The sequence below is a fragment of the Tamandua tetradactyla genome, chromosome 17 (genome assembly GCF_023851605.1).
Source record: "Tamandua tetradactyla isolate mTamTet1 chromosome 17, mTamTet1.pri, whole genome shotgun sequence".
NCBI classification, from domain to species: domain Eukaryota; kingdom Metazoa; phylum Chordata; class Mammalia; order Pilosa; family Myrmecophagidae; genus Tamandua; species Tamandua tetradactyla.
This window is the reverse complement of record NC_135343.1, coordinates 38,962,242-38,986,123: the sequence shown is the minus strand read 5'-3', so window position 1 is coordinate 38,986,123 and position 23,882 is coordinate 38,962,242. Positions and strand designations below refer to the sequence as shown.

The 23,882-nt window shown below is 41.6% G+C and overlaps 1 long non-coding RNA gene across 1 annotated transcript in view; it reads right to left on the bottom strand.

Moving 5' to 3' along the window:
• Positions 1-3,765: 3,765 nt before the first annotated feature.
• The window catches only part of LOC143660921 (uncharacterized), an 84,071-nt gene continuing 63,954 nt past the window's right edge, over positions 3,766-23,882 (bottom strand). The window contains exons 2-3 of the long non-coding RNA XR_013164327.1: positions 4,848-4,897; positions 3,766-4,048 (exon numbers count right to left, since the gene is read on the bottom strand). This is a non-coding gene — a long non-coding RNA (uncharacterized LOC143660921). The remainder of the gene's footprint in view (positions 4,049-4,847; positions 4,898-23,882) is intronic.

Below are 23,882 nucleotides of genomic sequence, written 5' to 3'. Positions count from 1 at the left end.
GGGAGAAAAAACAGCACAGGGCAAAACACAGCCACAAAAAAATTGATAGTGAGGTCCCAAAAAGGAGAGAGCCAGAAAGGATAACTGTAATTGCTGTGTTTTAATCCTTCCCAAATCTTTAACACTTGAAACAGACATGTACAGAGCAGACTTCAGCTAAGGATATGAGCCTCAAGTTCCTGTGGGACAATATCAGAAGTTCTAACATACATGCAATTGGAATTAGAGAAAGACAAGAGATGACAATGGGCATAAATAATATTTATGGAAATAACTGCTGAAATTTTCAGTGAAACACATATATTTACAGACTCAAGAAACTCAGGAATCACAAGCAGGAAAATATAAAGAAAACCATACCAACTACCTCAAAAACTCTGAACACCAAAGATAAGAAGAAAATTTTGAATCAGCTTGAGAAAATCAGGTATTATATACTGCAGAAGATTGATTAGAAGACTACTAACTTCCCACCAGAAACTATCAAGGTAAGAGTCAGCAGTAAAACATTTTACGTGTTGAAACAAAAAGCTGTCAACCAATAATTCTATATCCAGTGAAAATATACTTGAAAAATGAAGGCAAAATAACTTTTTATGATGAAAGGAAACAATTGTAAGCCTAGAAATCAGCACAAAGGAAAATATTCCTTAAGAATGGGAAATAAAAATGCTTTAAAACAAAGAAAAATTCAAATTATTTATTGTCAGCAAATTTGTACTAGAAGAAATAGTAAAGAGTCATTAAAAACATGAAAAGGATCCCAAATGGAAGCTAAGAGATGCAGAAAAAAATGAAGAGTGTAAAAAGCACTACATGTAGGTAAATACACATGAATATATAATGTAAACACATAAAAATAATGTTTTATAGGATTTTAAATATATATATAGAATAAACATAAATAGCAATAATTACACAAATGTAGGTGAGGTCAAGTATAGTTCAAGTGTTCTAAGGTCCTTGAATTATCTGCAAAGCAGTAAAAGTACTCATTTATCTGTAGTAGAATCTAGTCTACACCACCCAGGTCCCCTTCTTCAAGACTTAAAGACCTGTTCCCCCAGATGACACCTCCTCTTGGAAACTGCTATCGACTGAAGAGGGTAATTTTGCCCACGGACATGGCCTCCTTCCAAGAGCATCCCTGGAATACTGACTGGTAGATGTGCAGACATAAAGGCCAGGACCCTTCACCCATACCCAGAACAACTCTGATAGACCATCCCACTTCAGAGATCATTCCATTGTCTGATGGCTTCTATTATTTCTACTGAGAATCCAGCTGTCAGTCTTATAGTTGCCTATTAAAAGTAAGAGGTCTTTTTTCTCTGTCTGCTTTCATAAGTTTTCTCTTTATCTTTGATTTTCAAAAGCTTTTTAGGCTTTCGTTGAAATTGCTCTGCAGCCCAACTTTTCCCTCCACCAAACCTACTTTCTTCCCTTCCCTTCTACCAGTGTTAAACTCAAGAGCACTGTATTAGTTAGGGTTCTCTAGAGAAACAGAATCAACAGGGAACACTTGCAAATATAAAATTTATGAAAGTGTCTCACGTGACCGTAGGAACGCAGAGTCCAAAATCCACAGGGCAGGCTGCGAAGCCGATGACTCCAATGGATGGCCTGGATGAACTCCACAGGAGAGGCTCACCAGCCAAAGCAGGAATGCAACCTGTCTCCTCTGAGTCCTCCTTAAAAGGCTTCCCATGATTGGATTTAGCATCATTAATTGCAGAAGACACTCCCCTTTGGCTGATTACAAATGGAATCAGCTGTGGATGTAGCTGACGTGATCATGACCTAATCCTATGAAATGTCCTCATTGCAACAGACAGGCCAGCACTTGCCCAATCAGATGAACAGGTACCACAACTTGGCCAAGTTGACACCTGTCCCTAACCATGACAAGCACTCTCTGATAAACTTCTCCATCTCAGTGCCTGTCTTCTGGGGAACCCAACCTACAACATTCTATTAGGTTTTCATAAGTCAAGGACGTAGGTGAAACTACAGAGTAACCACTGAAAAGAGTAGTAAAGCAAAATGTAAAGCTAATGCAACTAATAGAGGGGAGAAATGGAATAATGAAAAATAATTTATCTAATGGAAGTCAAGAAAGCAGACAAAAAGGAATGGAATGTAGAACAGGTAGGACAAATTGAAAGCAAATAGTAAAATGTCAAAAAAAAGGCTGGAAGACAAAGGATAGGTCAAGCCTACTTAAAATTAGGCCTAAGAGTCACCCCCAAGAGAACCTCTTTTGTTGCTCAGATGTGGCCTCTCTCTCCAGCCAACACAACAAGAAAACTCACCACCCTCTCCCTGTCTACATGGGACATGACTCCCAGGGATGTGAACCTTCCTGACAAGATGGGACAGAAATCCTAGAATGAGCTGAGACTCAGCATCAAGGGATTGAGAAAACCTTCTCAACCAAAAGGGGGAAGAGCAAAATGAGACAAAATAAAATGTCAATGGCTGAGAGATTCCAAACAGAGTCCAGAGGTTATCCTGGAGGTTACTCTTACACATTAAACAGATATCATCTTGTTAGTCAGGATGTAATGGAGAGGCTGGAGGGAACTGCCTGAAAATGTGGAGCTGTGTTCCAGTAGCCATGTTTCTTGAAGATGATTGTATAATGATATAGCTTTCACAATGTGACTGTATGGTTGTGAAAGCCTTGTGTGTGATGCTCCTTTTATCTACCTTATCAACAGATGAGTAAAACATATGGAAGAAAAATAAATAATAGAGGGAACAAATGTTAAAACAAATTTAGATTGAACTGCTAGTGATCAATGGAAGGGAGGGGTAAGGGGTATGATATGTATGAATTTTTTTCTGTTTTATTTTTATTTCTTTTTCTGAATTGATGCAAATGTTCTAAGAAATGATCATGATGATGAATATGCAACTATGTGATGTTATTGTGAATTATTGATTATATATGTAGAATGGAATGATTGAAAGTTAAGAATGTTTGCGTTTGTTTGTTATATATTTTTTTAATTTAAAAATTAATAATAAAAAAAAGGCTGGAAGAGAATTGGCCAGATGGCTATACAGTTTCTGAGCTGAGATTCAACATTAATATTCTGGGAAAAGCAAATTAAAATAATACTTGGATACTACTATTCATCCATCAGATTTGGAAAAATTTTTAAAAATCGATACCATATAGTACAGGTAAGAATTCAGGGCTATGAGTGTTCTCACATATTTCTGGTTGGAATGAATTGTTATAGACATTTGCAAAAGTGACTTGATAATATGCATTTAATGTTTTATTTTTTGTTTATTTGTTTACATGGGCAGGCACTGGGAAATGAACCCAGGTCCTCCGGCATGGCAGGTGAGCACTCTTGCCTTCTGAGCCACCGTGGCCCACCCGATAATATACATTTAAATTAAAAGTACATTTACCTTTTGTGGCAGAAACTGGCTAGCTGTTAAAAAACAAACAAACAAAAACCTGTTTCCTCTTCTTCCTAAACTATATTTTCTAGACTCCTTTGCAGCTAGTGACTAAGTCCTAGCTCAGGGATAACAGTGGAATCACTTGTCGAAGCTAACTTTGATCAACCAATCTCACTTCTAGAAATCTGTCTTTAGAAATAAAAGTACCAGTTCATAAGACTACATGTATAAGGAAACATATACCTTGAAAAACTGGGAACAACCTAAATGTCCATTGTTCTAGTTTGCTGGCTGCCAGAATGCAACACACCAGAGTCGGATTGGCTTTTAATAAAAGGGGATTTATTTTGTTGGTTCTTCAGAGGAAAGGCAGCTAACTTTCCACTGAGGTTCTTTCTTATGTGGAATGCACAGGATGGTCTCTGCTGGTCTTCTCTCCAGGCCGCTGGGTTCCAACAACTTTCACCGGGGTGACTTCTTTCTGCATCTCCAAAGGCCTGGGCTGAGCTGCTAGCGCTGAGATGAGGAATGCCGAGCTGCTTGGCAGTGCTACGTTGCAATCTCTCATTTAAGCACCAGCCAATTAAGTCAAACGTCACTCATTGCAGCAGACACGCCTCCTAGCTGACTGCAGATGTAATTGGCAACAGATGAGGTTCACGTACCATTGGCTTATGTCCACAGCAACAGGACTAGGTATGCTCACCTGGCCATGATGACAACTGAATCTAACTAACACATCCATCAATAAGGGAATAGTTGAATAAATTATAATAATAAGGAATATTATGCAGCTATTTTTTAAAATGAGTTATTTCTATGTCCACTGCCCTGGAGAGACATCCACAATGTATAGATAAGAAAAGAAATCAAGCTGTTATAAATGCTTAAAACAGTGCTGGTTCTGGAATAAAAAAAAGACCCCCAAACTGACATATGATTGTATATATTTGTATGAAGATGGAGAAAAGGGTGCAAAGATACAGATCAGGTTTTTAACAATAATTATCTCAGGGGCATAAGGATGAGAAGATACAGTTTATGGGGTGATAAAAAAGACTGTCACAGATTAGAAGCTTACCTGGATATAATATTGAATGAAAATCTAGACTATAGAATTGTATCATAAAATATGGAACCAAGTAGGTTGAAATTGAGTATGTACATAGACAAGGAAAAGAATGAAAAGTTGACTTATATAAAATCCACCTTTTGCTTCAAATGTCAATATTTTAATATTACCTTTATCATAAAAGACTATGGACATGTAAAGGACATCCCACCTGGATTAGGCTGTTGATGCTCTGTAGTGACATTTTTAAAAACTTTACAACCTAGATTTGGGGATATGTATTGGTGTCGGGGTTGTGTGATTGCACTGTTGAGTTGAAGGGCTACTCTACATTATTGTGTGGGTGGAGTCTTACCTGAAAAATAAAGGTGTTCCCACTGTCACCATCTTGTGTAGAGCTCAGATCTGGAATAGGAAAGGAGTACTCAAGAGGCAAGCTATAGACTAATTTCTTAAAATTTGATGTACATACAAATCATCTAGAAATCTCATTAAAATACAGGAATAATTCCATATGTCTTGGACAGGGACCAAAATTCTGCATTTCTCCAATATCCCAAGTGAAGGTGATAACACTGGCCCTTTTGGACCGTACGTTGAATGGCAAAAGCCTTAACATGAGGGAAATCCTTCAACTCTCTCTGGGTCCAGCTGTGTGGTAGTTAAGCTGCTCCAGGCAAGACAGGACCTGTTTGGGTCTGAACCAGTGCTATAATTGTAAACTGTTGTCTACACACACCTCCCCTTCATGACCATGAACCTTCGGAGAGATCTTGTCCTAACTTACATCCCGGTTTCTGCTGTACTGTCAGGAACTACAAGGGAGGACCAGTCTTATAATTGAGATGATGTAGTCAATAGTAAAAGCAGAATCCATTTCCCCTGAGGTAAACATGGTGGCAGCACAGGGGACACCAGTAGAAGGCAGCTCTGTCCAGATGGTCTCCTGAAAAGCAGAAGCACTGTCGCAGCACTATTGAGGGGCAGAAGAATTGAGGCCCTGTTTCTGAACAGGGAGCAGTAACCTGGTACATATGTCAAGTGACAAAAGAACAAATTGAAGTGACCAAAACAATGCAGGAGTTTATTTTCTCGATATTAAGAAGTCTGGAGGTCAAACTGTTTCAGAGTTGGTTAATTTCCAACATAATAACACCATCAAGGACTCAGTTCTTTCCATCCTTCTGCTCTGCTCTCCCAGGCAGGTTGGCTAGTTCCCTGCTAAAAGATCACAATTTTGTTTGGGTATCAGGCAGCTTTGTACTTAAGGAGAGGCCAGTACCCATCATAAACCAGAGTGGTGTTGATGACTCTACCAAACAAGGGACTCTCCTTTCAATGGTGGCAGGATGATTATGGATGTTTTAAGCATAGCAAATGCACAAAACATGTCAGAACATCTCTTTTCTATGTCCCTTTTAAATAGTAAAGGAAACTTTCCCAGAAGTACTCTTACCCCCCAGAAGATTTTTCTGTTTGGCCAGAAGTGCACTGTATGCAAGTTCCTATACCAACCACAAGCATGGTGTGCTGGTTTGAAACTATCGTGTACCTCAGAAAAGCCATATTCTTTAACTCTGATTCAGTATTGTTGGATGGGATCTGTTTGATTAAGTTGTTTCAATGGAGATGTGACCCACTAAATTGTGGGTGGGACCTTTTGATTAGGTGGTTTCCATAGAGATGTGTCTCTACCCATTCAAGGTAGGGTTGCTTACTGGAGTCCTTTAAGAAGGAAAAACTTTGGAAAAAGCTTCAGAGTCTACACAGCCAGAGACCTTCAGAGATGCAGAAGGAAAACATCCCTGGGGAATCCTTCTAAAATGGGAAGCCAGGAGAGAAAGCCCGCAGTTGTTGTCATGTGCCTTCCCAGCTGACAGAGGTGTTTCAAATGGCATCAGCCTTTCCTGAGTGAAGGTAATCTCTTGTTGGTGCCTTAATTTGGGCATTTTCACAGCCTTAGAACTTTAAACTTGCAACTTAATAAATTCCCTTTTAAAAGATGTTCCATACTTAGGGCAATATATAAGATTCCACAAGGATTCCATGCACTAGAGCAACTTTCCAGAAACCTACCTCCAGATAGATCCCTGGACCAGATAAATCCTGAAACCTCAAAGGCCCAGTCTCTCCAGAATATCAGATAGTTCCATCTCCGTACCCCATATTAGTGACAGACCTTTCTAATGTGAAAAATTTGAAATGGCCATGGCCCAAATACCCCTAAAGAGAGGGATGGAAAGATCAAAGGTGATGGTGGAGTTATCCAGAGAAGATTAACAAATGAATGCAAGTGCTGAATCATTAAATTGATATCTCTTTTAGTCTCCAGTATCTTAGAGCAACCAGAAGTAAAAACCTAAAACTGTGGAATTGTAACCCATGTCAGACTCTGAAATATGTCCTACAACTAATTGTGGTGCTGTACTTTGAAATGTATTGCTGTTTTGTATATATGTCATTTTTCATACAAAAAGAGAAAAAGAAAAAAAGTCTAGTGTGATGATAAAAAAGATTTAAGCCTTCCAGCCTCCTATATTCTGAAGCAGCTAGTTGGAGAAATGTGAGAGGATCGTATGGTAAGCCCATGACAAACTCTGGAATCTGTCCTGTAACTACTTGCTCAATAGTGCTTTGAAAGCTATTGTTTTTCTATTTCTTTCCTTTGTATATATGTTATACTATATAATAAAAAAGTTAAATATATATATATATATGAACAAACAAACAAAAAAGCTGTTCCATTTCTGGCATTTTGCATTCTGTCAGCTTTAACATATTAAAACACACAGGTAGTAAGACTCCCTTGCTTGACTTAAAGTAATCAAGATGGCCCCTCTGGACTAGGGTGGGTACTGGTCTACGTTAAGTATGAAGCTGCCTGGTACCCAAACAAAATTGTGATCTTATAGCAGGTAACTAGGGAAAATAACAGTAGGGAAGGCAGACAATGGTGCCTTCCATACCTGTAAAACACCCATAAATATTACCCATCAATAAAGCTGGTAGGTGTTCAAGCCATCCTAATGTAATTCATGTATCAACTCTGGGAGGCAGTAAAAAGGAAAAACCAAGAAAGTAGAATCAAGTTTCACCAAGAACTATGAAACAGCAAAGAAAGGGTTCCACACAGACTATGTACATTCCTATTTCAGTACTTTCCCTGTGCATTCTGAGCTGCCTCACTCTTACAAACACACCCCTACATTGCTCATCCTTTGCCTTCTATTCCAGACATATATTTTGAGTCTTCCATACCTCAGAAGCTTCTCTGACTTATTCGGCCTACAATAATTTCTTGATTATCTGTATTCCTTGAACATTTGCAGTATGTTAAACAATCTATCACTTAATTACAGTGTATATTCTATATAACTATTGGTTTCATATACATGATGATAATGGGAAATTAAATGGGAGTCTTTCTGCCTCATTTTCCCCAATAGCACCTAGAAAATAGGTGCCAGCTATTCCACTTTCCAAAGCAAGATGTTAAGTCATCTATGTAAGACTTATAAAGAAAATACCTGACAGCTTTGTCACCCTTGTCCTCAATGGTATGTCAAAACTGAGGAAGCTAGAGATTAGAGGGAAGTTTTTGTTGCTCAGCTAGTGTGTATTCTATCTCACTGCTCTACAAAAGATTGGATTCAACTATAAATGAGAGCAAACAAAAAACAACATGACTTCTAAAAGAAAGAACTGCATTTTTCTCTGTTGAAAAAATCTAAATGAGTGGCTCAGGGCTGCTATGGTGACTCTATCCACATTCCAAACATAAGAAGGTTAAAAAGCACAAGCCCTACCTTTAAGAACAACTCCTGAAAGTTTCACATGTATGCTTTACATCCCATTAGCCAGAATTTGGTGACATAGCTACACCTAGTTACCAACGAGATAAGAAAATGTAGTCTTTATTCTGAGAAGCCGTGTGTCCACCAAAAAGATAAGGTTAATCCCAATAGAAGAAAAAATAGAGAGAGAGAGAACTAGCTGTTTCTACCACAATCCACCCCTTGAATCCCCAAAATATTCTACATACATCCTTCATGCAATACATAGAACATACCCACACCTTCCATGAAAGAAGGTGATGACCCAAGCAGTCACTGCATTCAGCTCAAATCCAGATTTATGAATGATGCTCAGTCCATTCTATTAGGCCCAGATGTGGCCCTTAAATTTCAGGAGCCCTATGAACTAACAGTAATCTATTTTCCCACCACGTACTGTTCTGGTTGTTAAAGCTGCTGAGAATTCAATATACCAAAACTGGAGGGGCTTTTAAAAAGGGAATTTACTAACTTACAAGTTTACAGTTCTAAGGCCATAAAAAGGTCCAAACTAAGGTATCTAGGCAAAGATACCTTAACTCAAGAAAAGCTGATGGGTCCAGAACACCTCTTTCAACTGGAAAGGCACATGACTGACAGCTGCTGGTCCTTTGGCTTCTGGTTTCGAACAACTTCCCTGGGGGCATTTTCTTTCTACATCTCTAAATGTCTGGGTCTCACATTGCTCCAAAGCAACTGTTCTCCAAGCACCTGGATCTGAGATTTCTCCAAAATGTTTCCCTTTAAAAGAACTCCAGTAAACTAATCAAGACTCACCTTGAATAGGTGGAGTCACATCTCTACCTAATCAAAAAACCACACCCACAACTGGGCATGCCATGTCTCCATGGACATAATACAATCTAAAGGCTGTGTGTGCCCCACCCCCACCCCACAGCTGGGTGTGTCACATCTCCATGGAAACAATCTAATCAAAGTTTCTACCCTAAAAATAGGTCTGCCCCCAAAAGATCAGACTAGGAAAAAAAACATTGCTTCTCTGGGTACAAAACAACCTCAAACCAGCACTAATGCCTAAAATAAAAGTGGTAGAAAAGATAAGAGATAATATCAATAAAACCTCCCATTGAAATGGGCACTGAATAACATGACCCTCTTCCTGATAATACAAGCTCCAGCACCCAAGGATTGCAGTAGAGAATGAAGTTCACAGGTGGGTTATTTTTTCCAATACAATTCCTTCAAAATGTTAATAGACTTCCAGTCTGTTTGTTTGAAAAACAACAGCCAATAATCTCATCCAGACAGAATGTTTAAGCCTAACAACTCAGGCCTTTTACTTACAGGTATATGTTCAGACCATGCCCCTCTCTGAACATAGTGGTAGCTGAAACAAAAGGCTTGGATAGGTCCTGATTTTTGCAGCCAGCTAGGGACTCTTAAAAGAATTTGCATGGAAAAGGCTGAGGGCCATAGTCTCATCTCTTAACAAGGCTGACATTTTGTAGCCACCTCTTCAGTGACCCCAAATTGCTAGACTCTCAGTCATATTCCAAGGCAGGCTGCAGCACAGAGTGCCTCCCTTAGCAAAGCCATATTTCTTTGCATCTCTGCTTGCAGACTGGCTAGCCCTAGGCTGAATTCATCTCTTTCTTGTAGAACTTTACTAAAAGCAGCAAGAAGCAGCCAACATCACCAACATTCTGACCTTTTTCCTACAATATCCACTAATGTGGCCTATCTTCTCAGGTGTAGGAGATGGCAATTTGACCAAAAGTTTTGCCACCACATAACGGGGGTCGCCATCTATCTAACCTGCAATATTTGTGCCCTTGCGATGTGTCATCCACCTAAGCTCATGTCACATATTTTATGTTCTGTCATATGCAGCACTCCATTTCAGATACAAAATTTTGAATTAGTTTGGATTAGTGTCAGTGGCAATATGAGAAAATCCATAGTAATAGATTTTAAAAGATAGAAGTCTATTTCTCTCATGAAAGTTTTAACGGACAGTATGGGGATAGTGGCCCAACATTTGCCAGGAACCCAGGCTCCTTCTGGTTGTTGCTCCACCTCCTCAATGTGCCACTTCCACCTCTGGGAATAAGATGGCTTTTCTAGCCCAGCCATCTGCATTCCATCGAGCAGGAAAGGGGAATGAGAAGAAAGGCATATCTCCCTTTAAAGGCATTTGCTGGAAGCTGTCTGCACGACTTCTACTCATCATACACTGATCAGCTTGACTATGCCTAGTTGGAAGGTGAACTGGGAAATGTAGTCTTTATTCTGGGAAGCCATGTTTGCAGTTAAAAAGACACTCTTTCCCTGTGTGAGAAAAAGTGAAACAAATATTGGTGAACAACTAGTGTTTTCTGCCAAAATGGTGTTTCCCTTCGCCTCAATCCTAGGGAAAGGAGCTTCGCAAAGATAGGTTAGAACCTGGCAAGTGTCCCCTGGATTCTGAGGAGCACCAGGCGCTGATACCAAGATGCCATGTGGACAGGCCTGAGAGAAAAGGGTGGCGAGCAGGTTTGAAAGCACAGAGAAGAGAGGTGGCCCACAAGAGTGAGAGAGAACCAGCCTGGGACCACCTCCGTATGAGTTGGATTGCTGAAAAACCAAGGGAACTACAGATAGGAGAGTTCCAGAGATGGATGGCAGTCTCTGAAGAACATGCAAATGTTTCTCACCTCCCCCAGAAGAAGAGTCGATTTTAAACATCTGTCACTGCCAGAAGAAGTCATATCAGGGGACATCAATGCCAGTCCCAACAGACCTTCCCAGAATCACCTCCCCAACATCCATCTCAACTGCAGAGTAGTCAGCAGCTTTGGTGAGTACCTTAGCAGGGAAGAAAAAATTTGTAAGAAGAGACGTTGAAGCATCCCACCTTTTCTTCAGAATCTTAGGCCAGAGGAGAAGCTTTCATTTAAAATAAAATTCAAAGTTTTCATTATTTCTCTGGAACTGTACATTTTATTTCAGTTATTCTCAACCCTGGCTACTCGCTGGGATCAGCTGAGGGCCTTTAAAAGCCTTCATGTCTGGGCCCTGTCCTCAGAGCTTGGGGGTTAATTGGTCTGGCATGAGCCTAGGCATCGATATTTTTTTAAAACTGCCCAAGCAATTCTGATGGGTAGCCAGGGTTGAAAACCAATGTTGCAATTCTAAGTAAAGAACATCACTGCAAACTGAAGATAATGCAGTAAACAAAAAGTAATGGAACTTGCCCTAGATTTCACCCAGAGGATGGAAGACTGGCCCCACAGCAGAGGCTTGGAAGGAAAGAACGATAACATTTTATTATAGCAGCCATAGGAGTCCTCCCTTTCAATCTCACAGTTACGTCAATCTTACCTCCTTCGAGGAGATCAGAAGCCTCTACAGGGCAGGGGCCATGAGTTAGGGTTCTTTGAGTCTGCCATGTTCCTGCTAGATCCATGGCAAGAGCTTATGTGCTTACTGCCCCATGCTGGGTAAAAGACCAGTACCCTTCCTCATGAGAGGGCAAACTAAGATGATGCTAATATAGCTTTGAACTATATCTTGGAACCAACCAAGAAGGCAGAAAGGGTATGAGATAGATTCCATATGGAATGGTTGGAAATTCTGTATTAAGCTATGACCAAATTCTACAGCCTGGATTTTCACTTCTATATTGAAATTGTCCTATATCTGAGCACATTTTTGTCTCACTGACTCAAGGGAAGGTCTACTAGAAGGTTGAAATAGCAAGCATTGCAGTATAGACTCAAGGAATAAACTTTGTCATCTTGAAAGTCTGAAGCCTACCAAATTTAGTGATTCAGTTGGTTAGCTCAGAATGCTTCCCTCTGTCACTCCCTCATCCCCACCTCTCCTAATAAGACCCTAGCAGAGCAGACCTTCCACTCACACCATTACCACGACCATCACCCTCAGTTGTAGGAGCCCTGTTCCATTAATAAAGAAAGGACACAATGATTGGATGCAAGAAAAGAGCCAAGAACTTTCAAAATCATTGGCTTATATACAAGAGCAGCTTTATTCTGTCAACATGAAGATGTCATGCATCAAAGTAGGAGCCTACAGCACTGGAATCCCCCAGGAGATGGTTCTCAAAATTTCCTTATTCCCCAAGCCCACGTGTACATCTCCATCACTAGACTGGGGCTGATTGTCAAATGTGTCATGCCCAAAGACCTGACACTTGAGAAATCAAGCTTTTCTGTGAATGGATCCAGCAGCTTGATCAATAGAGCACCCACTTCAAAACCTAAAAAGAAGAAGCAAATACTTTAGAACCTCTTCTAGTATAATACTGGCCTTCTCCATCACACGCTGTTGCCTTTCATCTGATTCAAAGAAATATTTTAACCAGAAAAGAAAAAAATGCAGTCTACTAGGGGCCTGAGCTCAGAGTCTGCTTATTACAATGGGTGAAAAGAGCATTCCAATCTCAATAGATTTTTTTAGACTTTCCCAAGAGAGGGAATCCCACACGTGAAAGGTAAGGGCAACCAAGAATGAGGTCCCTTGCTCATTCAGACATGAAGAGCTTTACCCTGTTGCCTCCCATTCTCTGTCATCACTAGAAAAGCTGACCTACCTTCTAGAGGGATCAATCAAAAAAAGAGCCCCTGATACCGATAACACTGCTTATAATGCTTTCCATCCTGAGCAGCTCCATCACCACCAAGCCCTGAGTCCCAGTCTTTTGTTTTAATCAGGTAAGAAACACTGGAACGATAGACGAGTGAAGCATTTGATGATGACGATCATGAGTGGCCCATTAAAGGTCATTTTTTTAAGTTAATGAGCTCTCCCCAAAGAACGGTCATGTACTGTACTGAAAAATATCCACGGGACGCACTGCACTTTCTCACTATTTATTTCACTTGATGTGGATGCCATAAAACTTCTTTATTTGCTTTCAGTTAGCCCATAGGTTCTGACAAGATAAATTTTTATTTAGGTCTTTTGCCCAGCTACAATCAGAAACAGGAGACTCACTTTCCAAAGCTGGGCTGATAGATGGATTAATCAAAGCACTCCCCACCCCGCTTTCCTTCCAGCAACCACAGGGATCAACAAATGGGGCTTTTCCTTAATTAAAGAAACTCAGCAACAAGGTGATTTATCGATGATGAATCTTGCAGGCTTTTTCATTGTGCGGTTCACTGTTGGCCACTGTTTGAAATTTACCAACATAAATAAAGCCTCTCCATGACTAAACAAAGTTAAAGTAGCAATAAATTGAGCCTGCCATGTACTGTGGGCTAGATCGGAAGCCAACATAAATACCAGAATGCCTTGGCTGTGACATACTTGATACTCTAACATCATGCATTCCCAAACAGAACAGCCCAGCCCAATGTAGGGCCTAAAACCTAATACAGTTCCCCTAAATGAATCAAATTGCAATGGTCTAGACTCAGTTGTGTTCAGCAGCCAACTTCTGACTTTCTTGCCCTCTGCTGGGGAGCGATCACATGAAAAAACAATCCATACACTGATCTAAATTTCACTTGTTCTGCCTGATTAAATTTTGGCAGGAGTAAATCTCTATTATTCTCACTCCCCAGGAATGTTTGGAAAGTTACTAAAAACTCAGGATTTATCAGCTTAAGGGTCTAGTACTGCAATGGAATCCCGACACTGCCTGCTGCTGCCCTCGGCAGGAGACAGGCCCAAAGGCTGACAGACACTGACTGTGAACCAGGGGTAAGACTCTGCTCACCTGAAAACAGACCAAGCCAGACTTCTCTCCCAGGGGACGTGCTTTGCCCAAATCCAGCACCAGGCTGTAATAAAATGCCTTCACAAAACGAGAAAATCATCTAAACAGCCCTATTACTGATAAAGAGATGAGAGGGGAAGATGAAACCTTTCAGAATGCACATACAGGACATCAAACTTAAAAATGGAAAAAAAATTCTAATAACTAATTGGTGAAACCATAAAAACTGCCATAAAATACATTTTCCTTAAACTACTCTATACAGGGCTATATAATTTTATGTCACTTTTTATTTATGTTGTCGTAATGAAAGCTGCGCTAGGAGCTGAGGAGCTTAGTAAGAAAGGAAGGGAAGTGTTTCTAAAAAGGAAGGGGGGGCAGTGCAATAGTGGTTCAGTGGCAAAATTCTCACCTGCCATGCCAGAGACCCGAGTTCAATTCCTGGTGCCTGCCCATGCAAAAAAGAAAAGGAAGAAAGAATAAAAAGAGTAACAAACCCATCTACAGGGCCTCAAACGAGATTCCTTTTGAAATATGGAGGGTTTGGGAAGAAGAACCTATTGACTCTTAAAAACCTGTGAGCAAAAAATAGTTTTTGCAATGAGCATCTATCTTTTCTGCCTCCAAGGCCTTAACTATGTAACATTTATAAAGTGATTCTAGGGTGTCTCATAAAACTAGGGTGTGAGTTAAACAAACAGACCCATGCAGTTAGGACTAATCTTCTGAAACCAGGTTTTCTGCGTGAATTATTTAAAGGAACATGATTTCAACTTCTAGGGAAATCCATATAAAAATGAAACCCAGTTTAGCAAGGTTTTGATGAATTTGCCAAGCTCCACAGGACATTGCAAATGCTGTATTCAAAGTATTCTAGAAAAGACTATTATTATTACCGGAAAGATAAGACAAGCTTTCTTCTCTCAATTTACATGTGGCAATTCAGAGAATGTGGCACCACTGGGAAAAAAGGAATATGTTGCAATATAGAAATCCTTCAGTAAATTGGAAACAGGAGAAATTGAAAAGTGTGTGCGTGTGTGTGTATATATATATATATATATATCCATATATATATATATATGTGGGTGGGGAGCTCTTGGGGTGCAGATGATGTTCTGTTTTCTTGATCTAGAGGCCAGTTGCTAAAATGTGTTCAGTTTGTGAAAATTCACTATTCACTGGTGGCATGTGCAGCTTTCCATATATATATATATTACACATCAATAAAAAGTTTTAAAAATAGCATTTGCTCGGATGAATATCTTAAAAGAGATATAAGGAATGGCTATGTATATAAAGCACCACAGAAGCGTTGTAAGATTTTCCTAGGGAAAATGTCAGTCATCCCTTAAAATGCAGGGGCCCTCAGAACTCTGGCTAATTTTCAAAGCAAGATGAGGTTGTTTTTAGAAACAATTTGCCTTCTATTAACAATGAAATCCAATTCTACCTCGAATATTAGAGAGTGAAACATATATACAACTTAGAGGGACTGTTGAAGTATCAAACAGATAGGGCATTATTTGGGTAGGCCGAGCAGTCAAGGCCACTTTACACCATTACCGGCCAGACTAAACAAACCTGACCCACACGGTGACCCTCCACGGATCCCGAAAGATTGGAAACTCCGAAAAGGCAGCCCTGACCAGACTTTACAGCCTCATAATGGCATGCAAACGACACTCCGTCTCTGTCACACAGCCAAAGGTTGGTGTTGTATATGAGAGCAATTTCCTCAAGAATTCAGAGGAAAACGTGATACTTTGCCTTTTATGCACAGGGCTCACAACATCCAGTGTGTTTTCTATTGGAGACACCCAAACCCCCTCGTGAATAATGCCCCATCGAGCCAGCCCGCCCTGGGCAGCGGGGGTTTCCTGGCCTCTTCCCAATCAGTGGGCAGGGGCACATTTGTCAGATGTGGGAGGAGGGGCAGGAAAGCCCTCATTTGCAAGATATTTTTAAAAAGCTGAAACCATGTCTCGGAAAACCCTGTCAGGGATCTGAGTCGCTGCTCACCGTAAGCCAGGTCTTCTCTCACACACCCCCTGCACTCCCGCCCAGGGTCCCCACACAGCAGATTTTGCCCGGAGTTGGCTGCAAACATGGAGACCCAGCCTGTGCTTGTTACTCAACCTTGCTCACCCAGGAAGTGCTGGGGACGGGGGAGGGGGGGTACCCTAAATTCACCTTATTCAAGGACCTGTTTCCACATGTTGCCATTTTGGGACTACATGCCCCACACAGGATGATTCATATCTCTCTCAAGGAGACTTGGTTCCTCCAGCAGCCCTCAACAGGGAGTTGGCTGGAAAAAAGGATGTGTTTGCTGAGTGAAGGGGGAAGGGGGGAGGGGAGGGGAAGGGGAGGGGAAGGGGACCGAGGAGAGAGAGAGGAAAGATAAGGACAGAGGGAAAAGAGGAGGAGGGGAAGGCAGAGGAGGAGAGCAGAAGGAGATGGTCTATGCTCTAATGAGAAGAATAAACTTTTAGGATAACTTCGAATTCAAATACCACCATGAGTCATCCAGAGCCTTTTAACTTTCATTTCTGTTTTCTCCAGCAAAATAGGCCAGGGGCCTTACTCCTCATTACATGCCAGCAGCTGCTCCCCAGTGGCCTCCCGGGCAGGGGAAAGGGAAGTGCATCCCTGCCTCCAGGCTTCCAGAGCAGCTTCTATCTCACCCATCCAAACATCAGTCCCTCTCAGCACTACCAGTGATGTGCCCTGGCTGTGGTCCTACTCAAGAGCAAATTATACCCATGTGACATAAGAAAAGGACAGAAACCCCACATCGGGGATTTAAAGGCCTCTCACTACATCTTTTTTAAAAATCCTCTTGGGTGGGCCACGGTGGCTCAGCGGCAGAGTTCTCGCCTGCCATGCCGGAGACCCGGATTCGATTCCTGAAGTCTGCCACACACACACACACACACACACACACACACACACACACACACACACACAAATCCTCTTTACCCCCATTTTAGAACCCAGAATTTAGCTTTTATCCACCATCTCGTTTCAGAAGACAATGAAGCCCCCAGAAGTTTCAACAAGGCATTCTTTCCAGCCACGTTTCTATCATTGATTCAAAAGGGGCTCTTCTTTTGTTGCTGAGATGTGTCCTCTCTCTCCAGCCAACACAACAAGCAAACTCACCACCCTCCCCCTGTCTACATGGGACATGACTCCCAGGGGTGTGGACCTTCCTGGCAACATGGGACAGAAATCCTGGAATGAGCTGAGACTCAGCATCAAGGGATTGAGAAAACCTTCTCTACCAAAAGGGGGAAGAGTGAAATGAGACCAAGTGGTAATGGCTGAGAGAAGATTCCGAACAGAGTCCAGAGGTTATCCTGGAGGTTATTCTTAGGCATTAAGTAGATATCACCTTGTTATTCAAGATGTAATGGAGAGGCTAGAGGAAACTGCCTGAAAATGTAGAGCTGTGTTCCAGTAGACATGTTTCTTGAGGATGCTTGAATAATGATACAGCTTTTACAGTGTGACTGTGTGATTGTGAAAACCTTGTGTCTGATGCTCCTTTTATATACCTTGTCAACAGCTGAGTAGAACATATTGAATAAAAATAAATAATAGGGGGAACAAATGTTAAAATAAATTTAGTTTGAAATGCTAATGAAAGTGAGGGGTAAAGGGTATATTATGTATAATCTTTTTTTTTTCTGTTTTCTTTTTATTTCTTTTTCTGAATTGATGCAAATGTTCTAAGAAATGATGAATATACAACTAAGCGATGATATTGTGAATTACTGATTATATATGTTACTGTTTTAGTTCTTTTGTTAAATTTTTTAATTAATAAATAAATTTTTAAAAACAAATAAATATACAATTTTTTTAAAAAGGGGGGGCTCTTCTTCTTAGGAGATTTGTGAACCTTGTTTTGGAAGGAGACGGCACATGGATAACATTTACATTTGCAGTACGTGCATCTTGACTTTTGCTTTCTTCTTAAAGTAACTATATTATTTTCAATAGATAAAAGGAAAGGGAATGTTGCTTGCAGTGAAGTGTGGCCTGGCCATCAAGAGGAGCCAGCAGACCTTCTGGGGAAACAGTGGTATCCTGCCTGCCCTGGAAAGAGAGGAGAGCACTAGTTCAACTCAGTCCAGGCAGTAAATAGTCAAGGTCTCCAGATGACTCAAGGCCTTCCATGGGGAGGAGGGGAGAGAGCTGCCACGGAGCTGGGAGATTCCTCCACCTCCCAAAAAGGAAAGGAAATGACTTCTTTCCCAGCACTAACAGCCCTGTGCAGTTACCTTCTCCAGTTTCTGTGTACGTTCAGCCAGAATCCAAAAACAAGGCTGAGGGCCCACCACCAGCGGGGTGGCCCCTACCCCGCAGCAGCGTCCCCTCTCATCGCTGTGAGGATCACTTCCCAAATGAACCTTGGCCCCACGTAAGTTTAAACGAGGAGCTCTTTTCAGACTGCACCCACAGCATGTCTCTGTCACTCAATTTGGAGGCCTTTAGTCCATTCCCTCTCCCCTCCTCCTCTGCCCTCTAATCCCCTCCTGGGGAATGGAGTTATGCATATTGCATGAAATGAGGACCACAGGCCGGGCCTCTACAAGCTGCTAATTGAAAACCTTGTCAGAAGTGGGAGGAAGAGGCAGAGGGGGAAAAACAACAACCCCTGACAGCACCCCCCTTCACGCTGTGAACAGCAAGGTGCCCTCCCAGGCGATGGGCGTTGCTCCATCTCAGCCACCAGGAGCCCTTCCTCCTGGCAGTGAGGAGTCAAGGACTGAGTCTCCAGGAGACAGCACGGAGTCTCCCAGAGAGACCGTTTCTCTCCCAGGGAAACTGTCTTGTCAAAAAGGACTGCAAGGACGTAGCTAATGGGCTTCCCTCCCCCCTCTGAGGCTCACTTGCTCCAAGAACGTGGAGTACCTGTCGGGGTCACAGCCTGGTCCTCCACTCTCCACAGCTCAACCTCCCAGGACCTCAGTTTTCTCCTCTGTAAATAGGGCAAGAATCATCCTTACTTCTTAGGGTCATTGTAAGGATATGTAAGCATTGAGCCCAATGCCTGAAACTGTAAGTGACAGCTATTAATGTTTTGTTCTTGTTTATGAGAATGAGAGTTCTTTCCTTGCCAGATTGGAAAATGGCCAGGAGACGGGAGGGATGGCCAAAACAGCTGTAAGATCCCCGTTTCATAAGTAAATCTGGGGCAAGTTCTATGGAAGCCTTCGAACAAAAACAGGGAAACAGAAGGCATGCATGTATTCAGGTGGGGAGAGGAAGGTGGTAAGAATTCAGCCGAGGACAGAATACAAGGGAAAAGAAGACAAAAAAACAAATATTTTCCAGTTACCTATAAGAGAGCAAGCACATTCTGGGTGCTTTCATGGGATGTTTCAAAAAGTGATCACCCCCATTTCCCAACCAGCATTTGAAGCTCAGAACACTTAAGTGTTCTTCCCTCAAGTCACAGGGACCATAAATGCTGCACAGAGAGTTCTCTCAGGCTCCCAAAACCTGCTTCTGCTGTTACATCCCACGTATTCTGTACTTGAGATTCCTTCCTTCCTCTGAAGAGAGGCAAGAAATCCTTGCACCAGTGCTAATCCAGTTCTCAGGAGTTAGACACGCTTTTCTAATGCTACATGTACAGAAGGTTCAGATTCGAATACTGGCCCCTCCTTTGTTCCGGACAGAAATTCCCAGCCTGTTTTTTCCATGCCAAGGGCCGATGGGAATGTGTCGCGAGCAATCTTTTCCCTGAGAAGTGCTCTAGCCGAGGTGATAATGCCCAGTTTAGGAATAGGAGAAGCAAGCCAACTGAAAGCTCGGCGATTACAATGGTGGCAGCTTTATCAGAAGACCTCCAAATTCACATGCAATTATGGGGCACAAAACACCTACATTATGAAAACAGCGATGATTCTGCGTCTCCTGATGAGGATAATGACTAATATATTCTGTCAACAGACATGACAGCTGTCTGTACGTATTTGGAGGCATATATTTTTAGATGCAGATACTGTACCTCCAGCTATTTTAACTACTAAATTTTGTTGACAATGCAATCGAGTAACAAGGAGGCTTGCAGGAAAAGGTTAGAATTCTTATTTCCAGCTGCTTCTCTTCCTTACATCATTTTTGTCTCATTATTCATTAGGATCCATAAATCTGCCACTCAGATCCCAGACTAAGTGATGTGCTACAGGGAAATTGCTAATGTCAGTAGGAAACAAAATAAAATTGAACTCTGGGTTGTCAGCGTGCGGCATCCACCACGCGCCCTGGCCAGCATTCATTCTAATGCTGACCAGAAGTGCTTCCATCTGATAAGGGACCTGTGCTTCATTTCCTCGGCCCTGGCTCCCCATTTTCGAAATTAGGGGGTGAGAAGAGAAGGGGAGTGAAGAGAGCTGCAACTCGGGCTCTAATTTTAAGACAAAAGCCATCCCATTAAATCTTAACAGATGTTTCTCAAGTTTAGAAGATTAAGGAAGATTTCAGCATCAAAAATCAAAGAAAATACTCCATGACCTTAAAAAAGGATAAAAACACAAAGCTCTAACAAACCCAAAGTCCACTTTGACAGCTGTCTCTGATGGAATTGACGAGGTGCTATTGATGTTTGGATTAAACCATGCCTCTGTGATCAAGTACTCAAACATGGGATAAAAGACGAATATATTCTTTAATCCTACCCACTAATTTTGTCTAGGCTCTGAAAAGCAACAATACTGAACAAATGTTGAAAGTGGCTTCTCTTCTGCTTATTGACAAAGCTATTTTTATTTCATTAATTTGCCACGTATATCCCATCCGTGTTTAAACTAACACAAAGAAATCTATACAAGGTACTGAAATCTCCACAAACTGATTGCTGCAACTTCCAAAGTCACCAAGGATAGAATCAATAGACGATGCTTCTAGAAAGTGAGGAAAATGTTACCAGAAAATGAAATAGAAAAATTGGATCCCAGTTTATTTTTCACTTCTTTTTTTCCCTTCTGCTAAATCATAAAATAACAGTGGAAATTCCGATTTCCAGCCTGGTGAGTTTTGAAAGAAAGATGAAAACCTTTTTCTCTTTTCTTACAAAGGAAAGGGTGAAGAGGCGATTAAGTCATTAATTACTCTCTTTGTCTAACGCTGTCCAACCCATCAGTCTTCCCTATTCTGTCTTCATCAGAGGTGAAGCTCACTCTACTCCACAGTAAGTATCTCTTAATAAGGCAGTCTCATGTTTCAAAAGCTGCTCTATGAGGAATTTAGACGAAGATAAATTAAAATAAAACTTAGCAGCAGACCCAGAGTTTGACAGCCGCACAGAGACCGCTACCAACCAAGGTCCTCAAGTGAGCAGTGAGAGGTTCCAAGAACCAGGACGTTGTGGAGAAACAGTTTGCTGTCGTGCACAGGGTAAGGAAGCAGACACTGGGAGGGAAAACAGACTCTGCAGAAGGGCCCAGCGAAAGCACCAGAACATCCTAAGAAAGCATAGGAGGAGAAGGACAAAATCAGTCTTAGGACGCCACTCGAGGATCAGAATGAATTCAGGAACATTTGCAGGGAACAGTCTCCATCTGCAACCCACCAGCATGTCTTCAGCTTCCTTCTAATTCCCCTCTGCCAGGCCCAACAGATGCCCCCATGAAAATATCCCTAGTCTCTTTTAAAAAGTGGCAAGAAATGGCAAGCGCTCAGTTTGTCTCCTCAAATTAACGCTACTATTGTTGTTCTGGATACAAGCCTTTCACTTCACAATCCCTCAAACCCTGTCTCTCCAGTTGAAGGAAAGAAAGTGGCAGTATTGCAAGGCAGAGGCATGTACAAGTAAGGAATGAGCAGGAACATGCATTATAAAGCTATTTTGGAAGACTGGACCATGCTTAAAAAGAGCCTCCCTCTTTTCAAACCAATTTCTAGAGATCCAACCAGGCTGCACTCTCAGAACCACGATGAGAGTGAGAGTCAGTGAAAAATTTGTTGACTTCATCCTCAAATGCTCTGCCTACGAGATACAGGAATTACATAAGTACTAGTGTAACAACAACAGCTTTATTTTGGTATGTTGCTATGGAATTTCAAAAACAAAACAAAGAAAACCACTGATCAGTAATTGTGACAAAACTTCTTAGCCACAGCACTGAGAATAGGGCCTAATTATTCTATAAACACACTTTGATTTGTTTACTTCAACGTCAAATTAACTTCAAATATGTAACAGCAGCCGCTGATTTGAGATGGTACGCAAGGCTGCCTCACCTTGCGCTCCGTGTACCTTTGCATCAAGAGATTCATTTGTAAAAGTACCTCCATAGTATACGCCACATACACAGTAAGGAACCACGTATGCATTTTATTTAAAAGGAAATTGTTTCCAAAGTTAGTGGGGGAGGTGTTTGTAGCCCATGTTTTGGCTCCCTCTCGTTTGCCCCTATACACAATAGAAACAGGAACTTTTTCAGGAAAATTATCAGCTCATGACTACAGAGTTACTTAGGAGGATAGCAAGAGCCTAGAAAAATTAAGAGCTAGACAGAAAAGAAACTTTTAAGTTGCGGGGAAATCATTACGTGCCAAGTGAGACAGGAAGAAAAGAATGGGGAAAATGAGCAAACCAACACTGAGGTCTGTTAGACAGGCATTTAGTTAAGAAGTGTTTATTGAGTGTTCATTTTATTTTTGTTCCTTTATGTAACCTTGATTTAGAGCTTATTTCTCTAAGCAATTTACAATAACTCTATATGGTAGAATATCTTCATTTTACAGAAGACGAAACTGAGGTACAGAGAGGTTAATGATTTGCCTAAGATCACACAGCTAGTGAGTTCCATCGTTTGGGATTCAAGTGCAGGCCTCTACCTCCTCAGTCTGTACTGTGCAACGCTGCTTCTGCCAACCGTATTGCAGACCTTGGGCTGGGCCTGGCAGTGACAAAACATGTTCCTTGCCTTCAAGGAGCTTGCAGCCTAAAGGACAATAACGATACAGTGAAGTAGAGCTGTGAAAGTGGTAAGCACAGGGTGGTATTCTGGGAGCCCCAGTGGGATATCCAGCCAGACTCAGAGTGAGCAGAGCACCGGCGAGAGGGTTGGCAAAAACTAGATCTAAAGCAAGGTTTCTCAATCTCGACACTATTGACATTTGGGGTCAGATAATTCCTTGCTGTGGGGGGACTGACCTGTGCATTGTACAATGTTTAGCAGCAACCCTGGCCTCTACCCACAAGATACTAATGGCACCACAGATCTATCCCCAGTTGGGATAAACAAAAATGTCTCCAGACACTGTCAAAGGTTTGCTCAGGACAAAATTGCCTCTAGTTGAGAGCTACTAATTTAGGAAAAGTGGCGTCCAAGCCAAGACTTAAAGGAGTAGTAGTTGCTACTAGAAAAAGACTTGGAATAGCATTCCAGGCAGAGGATACAGCACATGCAAAGGCCCATAAATGAGATAATTTGGCACTTCTTGGAAGCTGAAAGTAATTTAGTAGGAATGATTCTTAGAATTGGTGATAGTGGATTAGAAGAGGTGAGTCTGGAAAGGCAAAAAGATCATCAAATATTCCTGCAAGCAGTGCGGACAAGCATATCAATTGGCCAAGCCCTTAGATCTTGGGGTTTGCACCTATGAAATTTATTCCTGCAAAAGAGAAGATAAGCCTACTTATAATTACACCTAAGAGTTACCCCGGAGAACTCTTTGTTGCTCAAATGTGGCCTCTCTCTCCAAGCCAACTCAGCAGGTGAACTCACTGCCCTCCCCACTACATGGGACATGACTCCTAGGGGTGTAAATCTCCCTGGCAACCTGAACAGAACTCCGGGGATTCGCCAGGACCTGGCATCATGGAATTGAGAAAGCCTTCTTGACCAAA